Below are 8,713 nucleotides of genomic sequence, written 5' to 3'. Positions count from 1 at the left end.
ACCCAATGTCCAATCAACAGATCAATGAATAAAGAAAATGTGGTACACACAGCAATGGAGTATTGTTCAGCCTTAAAAAATAAAGAAACCCTGTCACGTGCTACAATGCGGACGAACCCCAAGGACATTAGGCTAAGTGAAACAAGGCAGTCATAACAAGACAAATATTGTATGAGTCAACTTATACGAGCCATCTGAAGTGGTCAACCTCATAGAAACAGAAAGTAGATGTGGTTGCCAAGGGCTGGAGGAAAGGGGAGAGGAGGAATTGTTGCTCAGAGGTCATAGAGAGTTTCAATTCTGCAGATGAAAAAATTCTAGAGATCTGTTGCACAATGATGGGAATATAGTTAACTATTGAATGGTCCTCCTAAAATGGTTAAGATGGGAAGCTTTATTTGTTTTTATCACAATTTTTTAAAATGCACCCACCCATAAACACACACACACACACACACACACACACACTGGAATATCACCAGAATGACAGACATTGCCAGGTATTAGAAAGTAGGTGAGAGACTAGCTGTGTCATACACTGCTGGTGGGAGTGTAAAATCCTCAACCACTTCAGAAAACTGTCAGTAGCTAGCATACTATTCCTATCCTATGACAAAGCATCTCCCCCCTAAGTCTTCAAGTGCAGGTGTCCACTAAAAAACAGGGACACACAGGCTCCTCCGCTGGGAGCCTGCTTCTTCCTCTCCCACTCCCCCTGCTTGTGTTCCCTCTCTCGCTGGCTGTCTCTATCTCTGTCGAATAAATAAATAAAATCTTTAAAAAAAAAAACAGGGACACAAATGCTCATAACAGCTTTTTCATAATAGCCTCAAACTGGGAACAACCCAAATGTCCACCAAGAGAAGAATGGTAAATATATGGGGACATATTCATACAAGGGAATATGACACTAAATGGAATATGGAGATAAATCAAGGAAGTACTGAAGCATACAGCAACACGTGTGAGTCCCACACATGTAATACGGAGCACATGAAGCCAAACATAGAAGAATACATATCATGATTTCATTAGATAAAGTTTAAAGACAGACAAAACTAATCTATGGTATTAGAAGACAGAGTTATGGTTCTTTCTGGGGGTTATTGACTAAAAGGATATTGATTGGAAGGAGTTATAAGGGAGCCTTGTGGCAGGCTGGAAATATCTTGATCGATGTGGTGCTTATACACACGTGTGCATATGCAAAATACACTGAGCCATACAATTAATAGCAGCGCCCTTTGCAGCATTCGTATTATAATCAAAGAAAAGTACAGAAAAGGAAAATAGAAAAATAGAGTCATGGAAACAAAATTTAATTTTACTGCTTTTTCTGTATTCATGTTAAAGTGGCTATCGAATAAAATCAGCATGGGGATGTGTTTTTGCCTCAGCAGTGCAAGTTCACCGGACCCTGCAAACCAGAGCAGGATGCGGAGGTGAAACAAACATCACCCAGCCTGCCCCGCACACACAGAGGGAACTAACGGAACCCTAGAGAGGGGGTGGGGCTGGAGTTCCACGTTAAGAGCCTGGGAGCCAGGCCTAGAACTCAGATCTCAGACACATCCTACCTCCATCCTGGACAACCATTTGCAGGAAGGGGCTGCACTACCAGTGGGTCCCCAGCCTCATGCTGGCCGAGGAGAAAGGTCTCAGGTCTGAGACCCCGTTAACTCCTGCAGACCAGCCAGCTGGGCTATTTGGGACCCTTTCACTGATTCTAGATAAGTTGGGATCTCTAGCTGGGTCTCAGAGAGAAAGAAAGAGAAGAGCCTGTGGTTTCAGGATGCCACTCTAATAACCAGAAGGGCAAAGACGCCAAGGGATGCTAAGGACTGGGAGGGAAAGTGAAACTTCCAAGTTCTTCCTCTGACCTTGGCCAAGGTCGTTGCCTTTGGCCTCACTTGTCTTTATCATTTAATGAGGGGAGAACCCCATTTAAGGCCCACCGAACAGAAGAAAGGAACAGGTAGCAGGGCAGCTCTCCGCCCGGTGCCGTCCCCCAGGCGGGACAGAGCCCCAGATAGGCGGGGCCGCAGGAAGGGAGAGCGGCAAGCGCCCGGTGGTGCATCTAGCCGGAGATGGGCTGCAACAGGGTGAGAGTCTGGGGGAGGGGAGACGGAGGAGGGTCCCGCGCTCTCCTTCCCAGGGTTCCGCGTCCACGTTGGTCGCCTCCAGCCAAGGGTCTGCGTGCCCCCTCCTCTTCTCAGACGCCTCTGGCCGAGCCCCTCCCTCTCACATTCCCAACTCCCAAGGACAACTTGTCGCTTCAGAAACCCCGGGGCTTCTTTCTGTCCCCCAGTCTCTTTCTCCCCTACTTCTTTTGTCTATTTCTGCATTTGACGGCTTCTCTAGGAAGCGTTCCCCGCATCTCCTTCTTTCTTGTCCATTCTCTCTCTCTCTCTCTCTCTCTCTCTCTCTCTCTCTCTCTCTCTCACACACACACACACACACACACACACACACACACACACACACACACACAGAGAGTCTCTGTCTGCCGGCCATCTCGGCGCCTTTCCTCCGCGGCTCTGGCCTTTCAGAGGGCACAAGGCCCACTCCTGGAGCCGCGGCGCGGTCATCCGACGGCGCCCCAGGAAGGGGGCAGGTGAGATTGGCGGGAGCCCCGCCCGGGCGGACGCGGAGGAAGGGGGCGCCCGCGCCAATCCGCCGCCTCGGCCCTGTCCTCGCCCCTCTCACCCCCTCGCCGGCGCCAGGGGGACGGAGGACGCACGAGTCCCTTCGCGCCCCCAGCGCCGTCGTCGGCGCCGCCGCCCCAGACCCAGACACTGCGCCCAGAGGCCTCACGGGGCGGGGGGCGGCGACCCGCAGCCGCCGAGCCCTTGGCCCCGGCGTCGTCACCTGCGTCCCTGGGCTCTGGAGCGCCCAAAGCCCCGGGTCCCTGCAGCCTCTGAGGACGCGCGGAGGACGGCCCGGTTCGGAGAGGTAGGTGAGACACTCCCCGCCCTGCCTCTCGCCGCTGGGGGCCGCGACCACGCAGATCAAAGCGGAGGCGTGAAAGACCCCTCTGGGGCCCGGCAGTCCCCCGGCCGCGCTTTGAGGACCGATGGCCGTGGCCAGCGTGGGCTACCGGGGCCGCCAGTTAACCTTGGGCTCCGGACCGATCCAGCCTCCCCGGTGGGGCCTCAGAGCACCCCCGCAACGCCTTGACCTCCCCTCCTGGCTCGCACTGGACTCTCCCTCTCCACGCCAAGATGTGTAAGGGGGCAGAGGCTCGCCTCTCAGCCTTTCTCCGCAGCCCTGGCTCCCCAGAGCCTGGTGCTGAGTGCCCCGCGCAGCCTCAGGCCTTCTCCACCAGGTCTCCCCGCTTGTAAGTCCGGATTCCAAGCGGATGTAGTCAGAGAGACTCGGGCTGACAGTCCCAAACGGCCTCATGGGCGGGGTAGCTTGGAAAGGGACAACGGTTATTCTTTCTCCATGGAAATTAGAAATTGGCCTGGAACTCTGGGTCCAGACGGGAGCACCAGGCCCCCAGGGTGCAGAATCAGCTCTCTCGCTCTCTCTTTCTCTAGAAGTCCCCTGGAAGGGATGGAGGGAGAATGCTCGGGACAGTCTCTTGCCTCTGGCCACTTTTCCCTGCTGCAAGGGGACCCAGGTTTCCTCGCCCTCTGGATTGTACTGGGACTGGGGTGGCGTCCTGCCTGGGAAAGTATGAATCCCGAATGTGGAGGGATGTCTGGCGCCGCCATCTTGCTTGAAACTCACACTCACAAAAATGATGCATGTGCATTTTTGTAGAGGGGCCTGTTGTTTATGGGAAGGGGCAGAAAGCAGGGAAAGGACCTCAATCTGTATGGACTGATTCAAGGGTCCATACGTACTATTGGAAAGGCACATAGAGAAAAGTAGGCATAAAGGGGTATGCAGTATTGTGGGGGTCTCTGAGGAATTAGTAAATCTCAGGAATCAGTGGAGAACTCCTGTATCAGGGCAGCTGCGCCTCTCCCAGTATTTAAGCACCATGTGAAGATTGAGGATTGATAAAAACATGTAAAAGACACCGGAAATTATGTGCTCCCAGTTGTGCTCTATAATAAAGGTTGCAGGCGGGAAATTCACATTATCACCTATATGCTCCCCCTCTTCCAAAGTAGATCAGTGCATGGTATATTTCACCTATTCCACACATGCTAATGTGGAAACATACAGCACAGAACTGTACTTTCCAGTATCAGTATAAGCACAAAGACCCATAATGGAAAGGAGGTGTTCCCTGAGTCAAAGTTCACATTTCTCCATGTATTTCTCTGACCCTTGGAGGAAAAGAGTCTGGGGTTTTTCCTGATCCGATCATCCCTGCAAATCCCTCTTTGGAGCTGCAGCTCCTCCCTTTCCCTAGAATCTGGAGCACTTGGCTTCAAGTCCAAAGAGGCCTCCTCACTCCCCCAGCCCAGAAGGGATGGAGCTGCCTTCCCCTCCGGACCATATCACCAGACCTCCCAGGAGGTGAGCTGCCCCCCTCTGCTGTGGTTTAGAACCACCACCCCAACACACACATACACATGCACACTGCCCCAGAAGAAAGGAAAGGGAAGGCTTTAGTAAGCCCAGGCAAGGCACTGTGGGAGACCTCAGACCCCTAAGGAGAGCCCCTCATTCTTCCACACTGCACTTCGGGAGACCCAGACCATCCTGAGCATATGGTTGGCAGTTTTGACTTCTCACTGCCTCAGAAACCACTGAGCCCATGAATGGAGCAACTGTTAGGCTGGGAACTTAGTCTCCTACCCACCCCGCCTCCAACTTCTCTTCATGGCCTGACGAAAACAAACACCAGGCTTCAGATGCTGTTGGTTTAGAAAGAGAGGTAGATTCTTTTAACCTACTCGAATTATTTCCCTCATTTTCTCCTCCCTCATTGCTTGCTCTCTGACTCTTGGGTTTTGTCTTCTCTTTCTCTCCAAACACAGAAAGACAGAAAATCTTTGCTAGGCTTAGAGGGAAGGGAAGGAGAGAGAAAGAAGGGAATGTCTGACCAGTCCAGGCAGCACCAAGAACTGCGATTGGAGGTGCCAAGGCATCATAGTAGACCCTGCTGTCTAATGCCTAGAGGTTGTTTGATTCCACGGTCCCCCACACCCCAAGATCCAATGGCACCATCTTCCCTAAGAGGAACTAAGGATTTGAGACTAACGCAGTTTTCAAAACAGGAAGAAGCAAAAATGCTCTAGTTGTTTGGGTGGCCAGATGTGGAGGGAGTGTGCAGTCTGGGCAGCAGGTCTGAGCTTCTAGAGAAACGATTCCTCAGGGCAGAGGGAGTTGAGGCAAGGCCTGCCACCAACTGAGCCTTGGTGAGGGCAGGCTTGGCCCTGACCTGGCCAGCAGGGGACCCTGGGCTGTTCACAAGGTGGAGGTGAGATCAGGGACTGGAGGTATAGGTCCCTCTCCTGCTGGCTGCCCCACTGGCCCTGGGACCCACTCAAAATTCAGGAACAGCTGAAAAGGAAAGAAACAATCCTGGGAAACACCCAGATTTGTAATCTGCTTGACCCATCTTGACAACAGTGGAAAAAATTGTTCTCCTGGGTGGACTTGCAACTTTCCATTCTTCAATTTGGTAATGGGCATGTGGGGTCAGCTTGAGGTTTCAGATTTGGGGGTTCAGAGCTCGGTCTCTAGGTAGCTAGACTGCAGGGTTTGTGGCCTCTCACCTCCTTTTCCCATGTTCCCCTTGCTTCCGTTCCCTCCCAGAGCTTCTCAGAAGATGACTAGGGCTTTCTTGTAGAGCCATGAGATCCCACAATTTCAGAGGATTTCAGACTCCTTGATTGTCAGGTTAAGAACTCCTATTTGGATTGATCAGAGGAGTCTGTGCCTGGAAAACACTGAGACCAAATATGGTCGCTAATGTAGGTTTTCACTTCCCCCCCCTTGAGCGGATATCTGGATGCTTACCAGGTTGATCTCCACCTGCAGAAGCACCCAGGGGGCTCTTTTCTCCCCACCACTGTCTGTAAAGCAAAGGGCAAAAGCCACTAGGGCCTGAAAAGTTGCCCAAATCTCAACTCCTTCCCTTCTTCCTCAGGAAGATGCCAGAGTGGTTACCCTCAGCCCACTTTCCATCCTTGCCCTACCTCCCTTTCCCCCCTTCCTCAGCCCCAGTTATTGGAATAACAGCCTTTGTCTTGCAGGAATAATTAAGGCCAAAGCTCCCCCATCCTTATCCCATTGCCCACGGGATTGGGGCCCTGCTCTGAGTTGCCCCCTTCTCAGCCATTTGCTTTTGAAGTAACCCCCCGGCCCCCACCGCAGCTCTTCAAGGCTGAATCTTGGCTGGAGTGGAAGTGAGGGCTTAGTCCAAAATAACCTCTCTGTTAACTAATCATAATGAGAAAAATAACCATGTACTCCTAAGCCATCACTATCCAACAATTTTTTTTTTCTTATGCTATGGCCAAAGCCCCGCTCCTCGGCCCAGACCGGCCAAGACTAGTCCGATTGACCAAAATTCTTTTATGGCCAGAGAACTCAATACCCAGAGATTTCAACCTTTAAAACAATAAAAAGGGAGAGGGGCCAAATTTCTACTCGTTAAGCCTCTTACCTCTTTCTCCGCCGGTGCGCTCCTTGGCCCCGGGGACCTCCTGGGCTCGGAGGTGAAGCGCAGGGAGTGAAGCCTCTGGAAGCAACGTTCTCCCTCGAGGCTCCTCTTGCAGTCTGAGCTGTCCCTGCCTTGCGACTCCTGCAGCAGCTCTCGGGAAAGACCGCGTCACTGGCCTCTGCCGTGGGACCAGATCTCCTGGGGATCGGGACGGTCGCCCCTCCGCGCGAGGGGTTTGAGACCGCTGCGCCCCTCTGTCCCCCAACTCCAGACGCGCTTGGAACTGCGCGCGGAACGTCCCCAGGTCCCGTGCAGGGTTCCCTCGCTCCGAGCCAGCGCAGCTGTCCCCGACGGCACGCACTCCGCAGTGCTCCGTGGGGGATCACCTCCGGGCGGGGCGCGTCTCAGCGCCGGCTGGGCGACTGCCTCCCCGCTGCGGGCAGGGGGCCGGGGAGGTCGCCGCGCAGAAAGGCGGCCGTACGAGCCGCTGCAGAGACTCGGCGCGCCTCCAGCCCCCGCCGCCGCCGCCAGCCGCGCGGCAGGCTGGCGCCGCAGGGGTGGAATCTGGAAGCCTGGGAGGGCCCAGCTCCGAGCCCCGGCCCTCCTGAGGCGGGAACCTGGCGGAGGGATTAGAAAGGAGGCTTTCAAATCCGCCCAGGCGTCCGGAAGCGGCAATAAAGGGGCGAAAGGAGGTCGCAATTACACCGGGGCTCCCTCAGACGCCGCAACGCCAAGGGCCGGTAGACTCACAGCCTCTGCCGTCTGCCGGAGGAGATGGGGTGGGTGGGGAGGCTCCGTCCAGCCACCGGCGGCGTGGGGAGCTGCTGTAAACGCTGACCCAGCGCCTCGCCCCAAGCGGGATCTCGGCGCGCGGGGACCTGCAGAGGCGCGGGCGGGGCGCCCTGTCCAAGGGAGCATCTTGCCGCTGTTCTACTCCGGGGGCGCGTGGGTCTTGGGCTCGGCTACCCCGCGCACCAACAGTTCATTTGCTCCCTCCCGCCTCCGGCGCCTGCACCACTTGCCCCCATTTCCCGGCCCTTGGGTTTCCCCTCCTGGATGAGCCCTTCCTCCCCACAATTAACAAACGATCTAGCGAAACCCCGCCAGGTCCACTTCTATCCTCCCGAACTGGCTAATTAATCAGAGAGCCTTAAGGAGACCGAGGAGTCGTAATGGGCAGTTTGGAACGAGGGGGCGCTGACGAAGTCATTAACCTCCCGGTAAAGATGGGTAAAGGGGACGGGCCTGGTTGCCTCCGCGGCCCCTTTGGGCCCTTCTCAGCACGCGGGTTTTGCCCGCTCCACCCGCCCCCGCCCTCCGGCTCCCAGCCCCCGTCTGGCTCTTTTGGTTCCCTTTGTCGTTCTCTCTGGCTGCTTTCAAGGGCCCCTTTCTTTGTGTCTGCTTCTGTCTACCTGTTCAGCTGTCTCTCGCCCCCCTTTCGGCGCCCAACCCGAGGCCAAGAGAACTTTAAGGTCATGGTGAGCGGCCTGGCTGGCGGTCTAGACTCCCGGCTCTCAGACACTACTATCCCTCAGCCCTGGCTAGGACTGAGGGAGCTAGAGATCCGGGGAGATACCCGCAGCACGCCCCCCAAGAGCCAGGGCCATTCCCAGGGGAAAACAGGTGCTGAAACTTTCAGCTCCTTTTCGGTATGGACCAACTGGGATCAAGGCCACAAATGGCTGGAGAAGAACCAGGCCCCAGTGGAGAAAAGCTCCATATCATTTCGATTAGAGACCCAGAGACCTTGCTCACTCCTCTTCTGCATGGGCAAGGGTGCGATGAGGTCAGGACCGGCTTGTGGGCAGTCTGTCTCAGTCCGAGAGTCCTCAGCACCTGTGAGCAGGTCCCCGTTGTTTGGGGGGCAGGCCAGGTGACACTATCCACCCGACCTTGTGATACACTTACAATTGTTCGTCCTCTCTGTTAATTTTTCCTGTCAGGTACCCAAATCTATTTCACTGCCTCCGCCCGCATCACATTTGAGGTATTTGTATGTGAATAGTGGATGAAAGGTTCTTAACATTTTGGGGTTCACACAATGCTACTTTAAAATCTGATGAAAACTATTGATTCCTTCCTCCCCCGGGCGTGGGGGGGGAGTACTTATGTAATGCTAACCAAATCCCACAATTTCAGAGGATT

This window comes from Ursus maritimus, unplaced genomic scaffold (genome assembly GCF_017311325.1).
Source record: "Ursus maritimus isolate PB19 unplaced genomic scaffold, ASM1731132v1 scaffold_24, whole genome shotgun sequence".
Classification (NCBI taxonomy): domain Eukaryota; kingdom Metazoa; phylum Chordata; class Mammalia; order Carnivora; family Ursidae; genus Ursus; species Ursus maritimus.
Note: the sequence above shows the minus strand (reverse complement) of the source record.